Here is a 14,842-nt window from a genome sequence, read left to right as displayed (position 1 = left end):
CCTATCTCTATGTTAATGTTGACTTGATATATAAATAAATTGAATATGTAAACATTGCTGGATTAGATAAAAATGCTAATACAGATTTATATTAAATGACATATGTTGACATTGGAATGAGATAAAAAAAAAAAAATACTTAAGGCAGTACCTAGTCGTCTATATGACAACACGACTGCCACCCAAAAATAGTCCTTCACTTCTAGTTTTTAAGAAATCGGCAAAAGGATTTTATATGGAATGATTTATCACTGATCCTGTATTATATATGTCTGTTTGTATGTAATATATCTTTGATTAATAAATATTTTATTTATGCAACTACATACTTGTCATGTGAATCGTTGTTTTTTATTAGACATTATCGTTCAGTAGAAAATTGTTTTCATGATTTACTGAATTTAGATCAATAAAATATATTTTAGCTTAAAAATAAAAACACCTCATTAGACAACAGTTTCTGAAACGTTGTGTGGTATTGATTAAAATCGAGTGTTACGTACAATTGTATAACATCAATACATGTAGTATGAATTAGAACCGAGTTTGTTTATTCGGGTTTTTTTCAAGGAAAACCAAGGTGTATAATAGCGTTGTCTCTGTTCTTTATCAAGTTGAAAAGGTGAAATCTTAAATGCTCCTTTCTCTATGATTTGTCGCATTTTAGAGGGTTTCGACTTCTTATCGCCAACTGCATACAGGTGCGAGGTAATGTTTTTAATGATGCAGATGAATTTTTTGAGCAAAAACTGAAAGTTGAATATTGCAATTGTGTATGAGCTTGGGTATGGAGTATTGCCACAGTACATCAAAACTCAGTGCTTTCATGATTATCCTTCATGGGGGGGGGGGGGGGGGGGGGGGGGGGGGGGGATAAGAATTTTTTAAGCATTAGGAGAAATGATCGTATTGAAACTCAACCTTTAAAATTGACGGACGTATATACAGAGTGAAACGTCAGTGTTGATCAAGCATTGGAAAATATCTGTCTCGAAAGCAAGGAAGTACTAGTCACATACAAACAAATAAAGTATTCGGCACGGTACCAAAAAAAAATGGTACGTCATTTTGAATATTTCCTTTGGTGTTTTGGAATGCCGACATTGCATAAGATTCACATTTTGAACTTCTTCACAAGTTCCGTCTGTTAGATTTAGCTCAGACTTGCCTAACATTAGCCTGAGATAGCTCTGACCAATTGTTGTTAATTCCAATCCAATGATGAAATCCAATATGGCTGTTATGGCCGCCATCTTGACACACACATTTAAACTTTTCTTGTTCCATTGGTGCTATTGAGCTGAAAAGTTGGTCCAGTACAATGTAAGTGTCACACAACTAATTATTTAATTATATGTCATTACCAATGACTCCATCCCCTCAATCGCTCATTTTGAGTTCAAATGTTGTGAAACTTATATCAAATTAAAGTTTGATGATTTCCCTACCAGAAAATTGATGTTATTGGATAGGATTAATAGCATATAAGAGCACACCAGTACCTGAAAGACAGTAACCTGATATTTACAGTGGACTGGGGAACCCCCACCTGGGGAATTCTCGCCTTTTTACACCTGGAATCCTACGTCTTTCTATTCATACCAGGAGTGAATACTTTTGATCAAACATTGGAAAATATCTATCTCGAAAGCAAGGAAGTACTAGTCACATTCAAACAAATAAAGTATTCGGCACGGTACCATAAGGAATAAACCTGCTATGGGTCCTATTATTAGGGCTTTCCGTAGAAATCACGTGAAATTTAAAGAACACTCTTTCATAAGAAATTATTTCTTCATATGAAGAGATTTTTCTAATCTTACACTCGGCGCTCGAAATATTAACAATGATTGTTACTGTGTTACAATCGAACATTGGTGTATTGACATGAGCTCATTTAAATTCAAGGAATAATTATATATACATGCCTATGAAAACCAATAACGTCCCATTCTGGTTGTTTTTCAACTGTATTAGACAAAAAGACATCATAAGACATCTATTCTTACACATGTTATCTTGAGTATCAGATAGTTTAGAGACAAGATCAAGATAAGAACGGTGTTCTCCTGTCTTCTGTCTGTACATCTTTGGATTTTTTCCCCATTGCTACAAATCTTCCTCCCTCAAATTTATGTCACTGCCCTCTCAATGAAGTCACATTCCTGCTCTATGACAGCTCTATCCTCCACAGACCCCTGCATGTCAAAACGTAGGTCTAAGTAAACTTCATCTGGTATATTTCAAACCGCCTAACTTAAGTCTAAACATGGTCCTAGTATAAGCGCTAGTGACAAGTTATATTGAAGATAGAGACGAGAAAAGACAGAAGTGATGAAGGACGGACAAGAAAAACGGACACAGTGCATGACTGCATGACATTGTATAGCTTTCCTTCCTGTGAGGGTTTAATGATTCCATTTACAGAGACATAAAGTAATACAATTTGCGTATGATAAAAGACCAAATAATTCCACCAAAGCGAAAAGCAACAATACGTCATTGGAAGAAGAGGGGAGACAACGTACTCTGAGAAAAGCAACTTGAGCACCCCGGCGGTGAACGAAGTGTCCTAATAAGTGCGATTAGGCGACATCATTTTTATGTCTGACTGTCGCAGCGTTGTCGCTTTACCATAATATCAAAATAGACACCCACGACCCGTGTCATCTGCAGTTTACTTCAGTGCTTTTTAATCATCTTACACTAGAAATTTCTTGATTTTCAAAAGTATGTAATATACTTAATTCGTCAAAGAAATTTTTGATGGAGTTTGACTATGGCGTATCATCATTTCTGGATATATTTATTTGTCACTCAGTTTGTTATCAACTATAATTCTATCATTTTAACACTTTTACATTTACTCTCAATGGAAATCTCCCCAATTATCCATATACCATCAAGTTAGCTGTTTTTCAACTTAAGAATATGCTTACAGAATTTTAGATGATATAGACTCTCAATGGAAATCTCCCCAATTATCCATATACCATCAAGTTAGCTGTTTTTCAACTTAAGAATATGCTTACAGAATTTTAGATGATATAGACGTTCTAAAGTTTTGTGTCACAAAAACCCCAAACCTCGCAGCAATATAATATTATAGGCTTGATAGCTATTTCAAATCTATCTAATTTAAAGTCAATAGAAAGCTTATGATATATACATTTTGCTATACCACCATACGTGGCCTTAAGACCCTGTACATGTATGTAATTGCTTGATTTAAATAAGTATAAGTGTTCAGGGTGAAATAAAACCAAAGATACCTGAAACCTTTAACGATTTCTTTACCATTACCATTATAGGTGAAATATCTCTTGAGAATGTCCCTCTACCGAAACATTACCTTAGTCCTATCAATATTTACTTTAAGGTGTCATCAAGTTAAATAAGTGGGAACTGCTTTAGGTTCTGTAAATAAATCTTCGAAAGAATCTGCTTATAGAATGGATTCAATGGCATATAGCATTACATACAACTTGAGGTAAACGTGTTACTCAGGTTCCAGATTTCCCGCCAAATTAGAAAGAAATCTATAATCATGTGATATCAGAAATGTTCCAAAAATTTAGAAAGAAAGAAAACAACCATGGGGATAGATTTCCCCCTTGTCTAACCCCGGAATTTCAAATAAAATATTAGAGGCTTGGCCACCTTTAATTACTTAAGCCTTAATTCCGTTGTACAGGTGCAAGTTGATAATTACTTTAAACCATTTTCCTAACTTAAAATTAAATTGTTCCACAGTCCTAGTCTCCAGACATTGTCGAATGCTTTTTTAACATCCTATTAACAGTCAGGGTCATTTAAGGACGTGCCAGATTTTGGAGGTGGAGGAAAGCCGGAGTACCCGGAGAAAAACCACCGGCCTACGGTCAGACCTGGCAACTGCACCACGTAGGTTTCGAACTCGCAACCCAGAGGTGGAGGGCTAGTGTTAAAGTGTCGGGACACCTTAACCACTCAGCCACCGCGGCCCCACTCTCAAAACCGATGAAGCACAAAACATGCGACTTTCTAATTGTTTGGAAAGTTCCTCTAAAGGATAAAGTGAAGATATATTATCAATAGTGGAATGTTGTTTCGAAACCCAGCTTTGTTTTAAGTTCAATATTATCTGCATGATTATTGAGGCTCAGTCAGCCAATAGGTGTTATTGGTCTGTAGTTCCTAGCGTCATGTATATCGCCTTTGTTTAAAAAAAATCGTGTATAATATTGTCCATGCATCAGCCACGCACCTGGCATATTACCGATATCAAATATATATCTAGAAATTGTCATTGACAATTTGACGGGCTTTTGACATCTTTGACAAACTTAAGGCAACAATTACGTTAATGACATTGAATGTACATAAAATCATTTATCTAAACAAACTTGTTAGACCTACATCCAAGCATGCTAAAGACCCAATAACAAGTCCCAGGGCCTCTTAGCTATTCAGAAAAAGTTGTTGCAATATGTTAGCCTATCAGACCCGTGACCTTGAATGCAGGTTGAGGTCATCATTGATTTTAACGGATTTATTACCCTTTTGCACCGGCATGCCACATGCCCAATGTCAAATCTCTGGGCCTCTTGGTTATTGAGGAGAATCTGTTTAAATAGTTTAGCCTATTTGACTCTCTGTGACCTTGAATGTGGGTCAAGGTCATTCATTTGAACATACTTGGTATATCTTCACCCAAGCATACTTCAGCACTGAAATCAAGTCTCTAGGTGTTTTGATTTTAGAGAAGACGTTTAAAGATATAGGAATGATTGTGCAATTATCGGAATTTCTACAATGGCAAACCACATGAACCGGAAGTGCTATGGAAAAACCGAAGGTATCAAAATCATTGGCATGAAATATTGCCTCGATCGATGGAAGAATTGTTTTTTAAAATGTTGTACAATGAAGATTTTCTAAAACAGATGAATTGGACGCCCTTAGCGATTTTTTCTTTGACCTCTGTCCTTAAATTTGTGAGAAAAAAAACTTATTTTCGGTTTCTAGACCTTTATTTATACAATTTTGCATTCATTTGAGTGCACCATTTTCATCGATGTATTTACGGCTGACCTCAGCGTTTTACAATACTTACCCTCCTTTTCGCAAAGATCGTCTTTAAAGACTACGTTCCCCCACATAATCTTTTTGCTTTTCTGTAACTCTGTCGAGTCAGATACAGAGAAAACAAATGTTAATCATTAATCGTACAATACCAACCTGGTTTTACCATTCAAGGTGAATTTAGGCAGTTGCCGCATAAGATATTCTAATGGAAAGACGACGACGTGAATGAAATAAAATCATATATCCTAATTCAACCCTTTACTAGAGTAGTCTGTCCGCGGTTGCTTAGAGGTGTTATGTCACCGATAACGTTTAGATTGATAATCACTTGTATAAGAATGTTTTATTACATCGGACAACCATAAAACTTTTTTGTTCACGTTAAATGGCACGCTAGACTTAAGATATGTCGGTTATACACAAGATGGCTGCTCTTTACATGATAAAATACTGCATTTATTTTTTCAATTATAACAAACTAAATCGACGATTAAAATGAAACTTGTTCATTATTTCATTACCATACATATGTTTTGTGTAATCCCCCTGATATTGTGGAAAGCAAATTGAATAACCAAAACAGACAAAATACACGTGATTGAATTGTTTCTGAATGATTATTTCCAATTGAAATGTTATGTTGGTTCGTAAGAAAACTGTTTAGTCCTTTTCATTCCACATAATCTTATGGTTCTAATCATCTATATTGTTCATGTTCTGACAAGGAAAAATGTCGATGTTTATAAAACTACTTCAGCATCAACAAGCATGTCTTACTTTTGTGATATTTTTGTAAGGCGTACATCAATACAGATACTGTACACACGAAGTTTGTAAGGTGTACATCAATGCACATAATGTACACATGAAGTTTGTAAGGTGTACATCAATACACATACTGTACACATGACGTTTGTAAGGCGTACATCAATACAGATACTGTACACACGAAGTTTGTAAGGTGTACATCAATGCACATAATGTACACATGAAGTTTGTAAGGTTTACATCAATACACATACGGTGCACACGAAGTTTGCATTCGATAGAAAATAAGTCTTTTCTTCAAAGGAAAAAGTTCCAACTTATACAATGGAAAACTGACTATATGCATGTAAAGTGAGAACCCTCCAGTGCTGAGATATAATTTATATCTGAATGCTGAACCTAAGACCCCAACCTTGACCGCCTTCCAACGTTTACATGTCTAGTTTACTAGTAATACCATTATTATTATATATTTATATACCATAATAAACTGTCCGGATTCCAAACGCAAGTCTGTGTAGTAGTTAGGAATACCAAGTGTGAAATCAGTGTTTTTCTTCAAGCAAAACGAGAAAATAATGGCCCGGTAATATTCTTAAATACCATCGACTAAGACTGAATTGATGCACAGCGACAAATAGACAACCTTCTTTTTGGCCAGTCACTCAGCGGCTTCCTGAAGCCATTCTATACAAGGCGTTTGAAATCGCTGAATGATTTACAAAACACCGTTTTGATCGGAGGTAGACGACCAATTACGTGATTGTCACGTGACTAGGCCTACTTACGAAACAGCGGAAGTTATAGATCAACGGTTTGAATTTTGTCTGGCTCAAAAACTGGCATATGCGTTTGATTATGCCACTATTTATAAATAGTATAATGTTAAATAAACACAGGTTTATCATTTTTTTCGTATATTTTCGTAATCGTATATCAAATGCTAAAAAGAGATTTTATACATTAGGTGCATTGTTTGAAATAAAAAAAAAATCATTAACGAAAAACAATTGTGAAAATAAACAAAATTAATTTGGTGTATCATTGTGTTTGGAGGTTAACACAACAGGTTATACCTTGTCGAAAATTTTGTTACGCCATATCGAGAAGCCATAATATTATATCCTACAAAACAACATTTCTGGTGATCATCGATAAATAAATATAATAAACATTAAGTTGTGGAGATAATGTACACCATGTAACATACCTGTAGGAAATGATAGTGTTGTTGGAGTGGAGTTTAGTTCTGGTTTACGATATAATGTCCTCGCGGTATATATTTCCTTTTCGAACTATCGGTCGCTTTAAATTGATTGTCCAATCAACACCGGATATGCAAGGTCGAAAAAAAATCGTCTCCTGTACAGTTACCTTGGCTGTGCAGAACTGAACTCGACAAACTGGTTTTCAAAAAGAGTGCATGATTAAGGGGACACTTATACCGCTAAAGCTTTGAATCGGCCCTTTTATACCAATGCATATGTGTTGTGAATAGGTCGCTTCGTCCTATACTTTGTTGTTGTCATCAGGACATTTAAAACGACACAAAGGATTTTACATGGACTCGTGGAAGCAAATAGGAATCGACAAGCTAGTTTCGTTAACTGTCTGGCCGGAAAGGTTTAGAGTTATCGATGTAAAAAATATATCATATTGTTATACAACAATGCCGAGGTATCTTTGGGACCTTGAGATATGTTGAATTTACGCAGGTCATGTTTTCAATTTTTGAACTATTGTCAATATATCATTACTTAAACAAATTAAAAGCCAGTTCTAAATCACTTTGCTCGCAGATAGAGGCGATGAGCTGGATGGGACATGAAGGTGTTTGTTTGCCGTGTGTAACGTATGAAATCAAGAGTTAACTTAATATCTCCTCCCTACCTTAGAAATAATTGTCCTCAATGACTTAATACATGTATTTAGAGAGGGATGTCAAGGGGAAACAAGATAAAAACAACACCACAGCTATAAAATATCAAGTATAAATGTAAATATTTCCAATCAGTGAACAGATCCATTTTACAGACACAACCAACCCTTGATGTGCGAGATTGGATGTGATAAACAAAAGTTATTTAAATGACTGATTGGTCAACGTTGTTTGGAAATCCAATATAGAAAACTATAAACGGTTTTGAGTTATGGACCGTTTTCATCTCCCCCATTCACATTTTGACATTTCTCCCGGCTCTCACTGACGAGTCCTGGAACAAAACGGCTGTGTGATGTACCTAACATCACTGACGAGTCTTAGAAGGACAAGACAGCTTTGTCGTGTACCTAACATCACTGACGAGTCTTAGAAGGACAAGACAGCTTTGTCGTGTACCTAACATCACTGACGAGTCTTAGACGGACAAGACAGCTTTGTCGTGTACCTAACATCACTGACGAGTCTTAGAAGGACAAAGACAGCTTTGTCGTGTACCTAACATCACTGACGAGTCTTAGAAGGACAAGACAGCTTTGTCGTGTACCTAACATCACTGACGAGTCTTAGAAGGACAAGACAGCTTTGTCGTGTACCTAACTTCACTGACGAGTCTTAGAAGGACAAGACAGCTTTGTCGTGTACCTAACATCACTGACGAGTCTTAGAAGGACAAGATAGCTTTGTCGTGTACCTAACATCACTGACGAGTCTTAGGACAAGATAGCTTTGTCGTGTACCTAACTTCACTGACGAGTCTTAGAAGGACAAAGACAGCTTTGTCGTGTACCTAACATCACTGACGAGTCTTAGAAGGACAAGACAGCTTTGTCGTGTACCTTACATCACTGACGAGTCTTAGAAGGACAAGATAGCTTTGTCGTGTACCTAACATCACTGACGAGTCTTAGAAGGACAAGATAGCTTTGTCGTGTACCTTACTTCATTGACGAGTCTTAGAAGGACAAAGACATCTTTGCCGTGTACCTAACATCACTGACGAGTCTTAGAAGGACAAAGACAGCTTTGTCGTGTACCTAACATCACTGACGAGTCTTAGAAGGACAAGATAGCTTTGTCGTGTACCTAACATCACTGACGAGTCTTAGAAGGACAAGACAGCTTTGTCGTGTACCTAACATCACTGACGAGTCTTAGAAGGACAAGACAGCTTTGTCGTGTACCTAACATCACTGACGAGTCTTAGAAGGACAAGACAGCTTTGTCGTGTACCTAACATCACTGACGAGTCTTAGAAGGACAAAGACGGCTTTGTCGTGTACCTAACTTCATTGACGAGTCTTAGAAGGACAAGACAGCTTTGTCGTGTACCTAACATCACTGACGAGTCTTAGAAGGACAAGACAGCTTTGTCGTGTACCTAACATCACTGACGAGTCTTAGAAGGACAAGATAGTTTTGTCGTGTACCTAACATCACTGACGAGTCTTAGAAGGACAAGATAGCTTTGTCGTGTACCTAACATCACTGACGAGTCTTAGAAGGACAAGACAGCTTTGTCGTGTACCTAACATCACTGACGAGTCTTAAACGGACAAGACAGCTTTGTCGTGTACCTAACATCACTGACGAGTCTTAAAAGGACAAGATAGCTTTGTCGTGTACCTAACTTCACTGACGAGTCTTAGAAGGACAAGATAGCTTTGTCGTGTACCTAACATCACTGACGAGTCTTAGAAGGACAAGACAGCTTTGTCGTGTACCTAACATCACTGACGAGTCTTAGAAGGACAAGATAGCTTTGTCGTGTACCTAACATCACTGACGAGTCTTAGAAGGACAAGACAGCTTTGTAGTGTACCTAACATCACTGACGAGTCCTGATAAAACAGCTGTAGTGTACCTAACATCACTGACGAGTCTTAAAAGGACAAGATAGCTTTGTCGTGTACCTAACTTCACTGACGAGTCTTAGAAGGACAAGACAGCTTTGTCGTGTACCTAACATCACTGACGAGTCTTAGAAGGACAAGACAGCTTTGTCGTGTACCTAACATCACTGACGAGTCTTAGAAGGACAAAACAGCTTTGTCGTGTACCTAACATCACTGACGAGTCTTAGAAGGACAAGATAGCTTTTTCGTGTACCTAACTTCATTGACGAGTCCTAAAAGGCCAGAACAGTTGCATGGTGCCCCTTTTGTTACTTACAAATCTTAGAATGATGAAACAGTTGTTGTGTACCCTATCATCGCTGGCGATTCATAGAAGGACGAAACAGTTGTATACTGTCTCCAACATATTTTGGACATGCACAAACAAGACATAAACGATTTTTTTTTTTAAACAGGTTTATAAAGGGGTTCGTCGTTATATTCCACCTTTATAGAACTGAGGAACGTGTACCATTATGTATCGTTCCATTGTAAAACTGTAATTTGTTTACATGTTTTTGAAGGTTTTATGTTATAGCATATGCGACACTGACGGCTAGAAATTTCAAATTTCCAACTTTATTTCTCATGGCATTCATCGTCCAATAAGGTATGCTGTATGCTTCGTAAATGAAGCGTTTACTCAGATAATCATAGAATGTTTTTTTTATGAACAACAACATTGCCGACACGAAAACCTTGGGTGATTTAAACGGTCTGCGGCAAGGTCGAATATCTTCCTCCAAACATTATTGACTGTAACCAAGTTAAAATTATACAAAAAATACTTTAAACAAATTACGCTCAAAGGTAATTTTCTTATGCAATAACAGTATTGCTCACCCCCACCTTAAGAAGGAATGTTATAGAATGAACCATGTTGGTCAAAACCTGACAGTGAGTCTTGTTTAGATTTCGCTCTTAAATTATTTAAATATCTTACCATCATTACATGTCCTTATAGTCGACTGTACCAACTTCATATTTTCTGGTATCGATTTTATTTTGATCTCCCTATTAAAACAACGAAATTTAACAATGCCAAAAAATGGTAAAACTAAAAGCATTAATAAAATAATAGAAATAGAAATCTTACACCAATAGGTTTGATAACAGTTTTAACAAGAAATATCTTTAAAAAAGATAAAAGGCATAGTTTTAATGGTTAAATGTAAAATTGCTGGTGAAATAAATTAACGAACTAATGCGTTTCAGCATGGATATCAAATTAATATCATTTTGAATCATTTTTGGTGAAAATAAGACTGCATTTGAATCAGGAATATAATGTTATTAATGTGTCATTTTAAAAAGATACATTCAGTTATTCAGCTTGCAATCGATCTTAAGTTTGTTTCGTTTTTAACTGCATATCTGCATTTTGCATTTACCGCTACATTGACCAATCACATACTTCATCTTGACCAGTAACGCCACCTGTCGCGTCATATCCGGGGCCAAAAGAACATTAAACGGCTCTGCCGAAAAGCAGTGGTACTAAATCACTTATCAATATCGCTTCCTAATCCAGATAAAAAGTTCATGAAATATTTAAAAACTAAACTATAAAATTTCCTCTGGGAGAGTACGGTAGAGAGACATCATTAGCATGTAATGTCTAAATATAATACATATAGTAGTACGTACTGGTGTTGTCATGTCACCATGGATACGGAGGCTACTTACTGGTAGTAGGGATAATATATTAGTCTAAAATACACATATTAGCTAATTGTGAAACGGACTATATATCACATTACATAAAAAAGTCCAAAACCTTATTTTGGAAAGACGTCCTGAAATATTGGTTAAAGATTGTTGACCTCAGTCATGTAAACAAATATAATTCGTATATAAACACAGAAAATCTGGTTTAATAACAAAAAAAGACAGCTTTAATATAATTCAATATTTTATCAATATTGGTATAACGAATGGGTGATAGTAGATATAATGCCCTGGTATTGGAGAAAATTAAATCGAATACTCTATACATTCCGTATAGACCAGAACACAGAAAACACAGAAAATCTGGTATAATAACAAACTAAAGACAGCTTTAATATAATTCATTATTTTATAAATATTGGTATAACGAATGGGTGAGGACTATCAATGGTGAGATTGTGGTTTTCTGCTCTATACGAAATGTATACAGTATTCGATTTAATTTTCTCCAATACGAGGGCATTATATCTGTTAGTTCGAAACTTCGTCACAAATTAGATACAGTTGTAATACACCTGTACACTGTAATATCTACATATATATGTATATATACCATACAGAATTTGAATATTCTTAAAACGTATAAAAAGCACCGAGGGCCTGTAAAAACTTTTCTCAGTAAAACTGATAAAATACAAAAAATACAGAAGGAATGGGAAAGCTATCACTTTGGTACATCGAATCATATATGTACCCTTTCTCTGTGATTTAGAATTCAGGTATACAATAATCATAATTTAGGATTAATCATCACATTTTACAACCAAGAGTAGTGTATGTTGTGTGTTTATAGACCACTCTCCAACACCAAAGGAGCAGGAGCATGAGGCTAAAAGCCTCCAAGCGTGTAAAAACCGGAAATGACGCACCATGTACATAAAGTGAAACCGTCAATATCTGGATATATTTGTTTGTTTATTATCAACTATAATTCTATCATTTTGGCACTTTTACATTTACACTCAATGAAAATCTCCCCAATCAGAAGAAGTTGTTGCAATATGTTAGCCCATCAGACCCGTGACCTTGAATGCAGGTTGAGGTCATCATTGATTTTAACGGATTTGTTACCCTTTTGCACCGGCAGGCAACATGCCCAATGTCAAGTCTCTGGGCCTCTTGGTTATTGAGGAGAATCTGTTTAAATATTTTAGCGTGTTTGACTCGTTGTGACCTTGAATGTGGGTCAAGGTCATTCATTTGAACATATACTTGGTATATCTTCACCCAAGCATGCTTCAGCACTGAAATCCCTAGCTGTTTTGATTTTAGAGAAGACGTTTAAAGATATAGGAATGATTGCGCAATTATCGAAACTTCTACAATGGCAAACCACATGAACCGGAAGTGCTATGGAAAAAACGAATCACTGGATGACATAGATATCAGTCTTATTTGACTTCTTTGATGTATCTTGGTGTTTTCCCACAACTAATGTGTCAGGTGTACATCAATACACACACTGTACACATGAAGTTTGTAAGGTGTACATCAATACACATACTATACACACGAAGTTTGTAAGGTGTACATCAATACACATACTGTACACATGACGTTTGTAAGGTGTACATCAATACACATACTGTACACATGAAGTTTGTAAGGTGCACATCAATACACATATTGTACACACGAAGTTTGTAAGGTGTACATCAATACACATACTGTACACATGAAGTTTGTAAGGTGTACATCAATACACATACTGTACACATGACGTTTGTAAGGTGTACATCAATACACATACTGTACACACGAAGTTTGTAAGGTGTACATCAATACACATACTGTACACATGACGTTTGTAAGGTGTACATCAATACACATATTGTACACATGACGTTTGTAAGGTGTACATCAATACACATATTGTACACATGACGTTTGTAAGGTGTACATCAATACACATACTGTACACATGACTTTTGTAAGGTGTACATCAATACACATATGGTACACATGACGTTTGTAAGGTGAACATCAATACACATACTGTACACACGAAATTTGCATTCGATAGAAAATAAGTCTTTTCTTCAAAAGAAAAAGTTCCAACTTATACAATGGAAAACTGACTATATGCGTGTGAAGTGAGAACCCTCCTCTGAATGCTGAACCTAAGACCCCAACCTTGACAGCCTTCCAACATTTACATGTCTAGTTTACTAGTAATACCATTATTATTATATATTTATATAACATGATAAACTGTCAGGATTCCAAACGCAAGTCTGTGTAGTAGTTAGGAATACCAAGTGTGAAATAAGTGCTTTTTCTTCAAGCAAAACCAGAAAATAATGGCCAGGTAATATTCTTCAAAACATATACGTAAAAATTACGTCTTACCAGTATGTATTTCTTTTATAATACCATCGAATAAGTCTGAATTGATGCTCAGCGACAAATAGACAACCTTCTTTTTGGCCAGTCACTCTTTCAGCGGCTTCCTAGAGACATTACATACAGGGCGCTTACCATTGCTGAATGATTCGATCGAAGGTAGACGACCAATTACGTGACTGTCACGTGACTAGGTCTATTTACGAAACAACAGAAGTTATATATCAACGGTTTGAATTTTGTCTGTCTCGCAAACTGGCATATGCGTTTGTTTATGCCACTATTTATAAATAGTATAATGTTAAATAAACACAAGTATATCATTTTTTTCGTATATTTTCGTAATCGTGTAATAATATACTTTCATTAACGAAAAACAATTGTGAATATTAACAAAATTAATTTGGTGTATCATTGTGTTTGGAGGTTAACACCACAGGTAATACAGGTCATACAACCTTGTCGAAACTTTAGTTACGCCATATCGAGTAGTCATAATATTACATCCTACAAAACATTATTTCTGTTGATCATCGATAAATAACTATAAAAAGCCTTCAGTTGTAGAGATAATGTACATTATGTCACTTACCTGAATGAGATGATAGTGTTGTTGGAGTGGAGCCTCGTTCTGGTTTACGATATAATGTCCTCGCGTTATATATTTCCTTTTCGAACTATCAGTCGCTTTAAATTGATTGTCCAATCAACACAGGATATGCAAGGTCGAAAAAAAATCGTCTCCTGTACAGTTACCTTGGCTGTGCAGAACTGAACTCGACAAACTGGTTTTCAAAAAGGGTGCATGATTAAGGGGACACTTATACCGCTACAGCTTTGAATCGGCCCTTTTATACCAATGCATATGGGTGGTGAATAGGTCGCCTCGTCCTATACTTTGTTGTTGTCATCAGGACATTTAAAACGACACAAAGGATTTTACATGGACTCGTGGAAGCAAATAGGAATCGACAAGCTAGTTTCGTTAACTGTCTGGCCGGAAAGGTTTAGAGTTATCGATGTAAAAAATATATCATATTGTTATACAACAATGCCGAGGTATCTTTGAGACCTTGAGATATGTTCAATTTACGCTGGTCAT

Source organism: Pecten maximus, chromosome 19 (assembly GCF_902652985.1).
Source record: "Pecten maximus chromosome 19, xPecMax1.1, whole genome shotgun sequence".
Classification (NCBI taxonomy): Eukaryota; Metazoa; Mollusca; class Bivalvia; order Pectinida; family Pectinidae; genus Pecten; species Pecten maximus.
The sequence above is the reverse complement of the archived record's forward strand: the minus strand, read 5'-3'. Positions refer to the sequence as shown.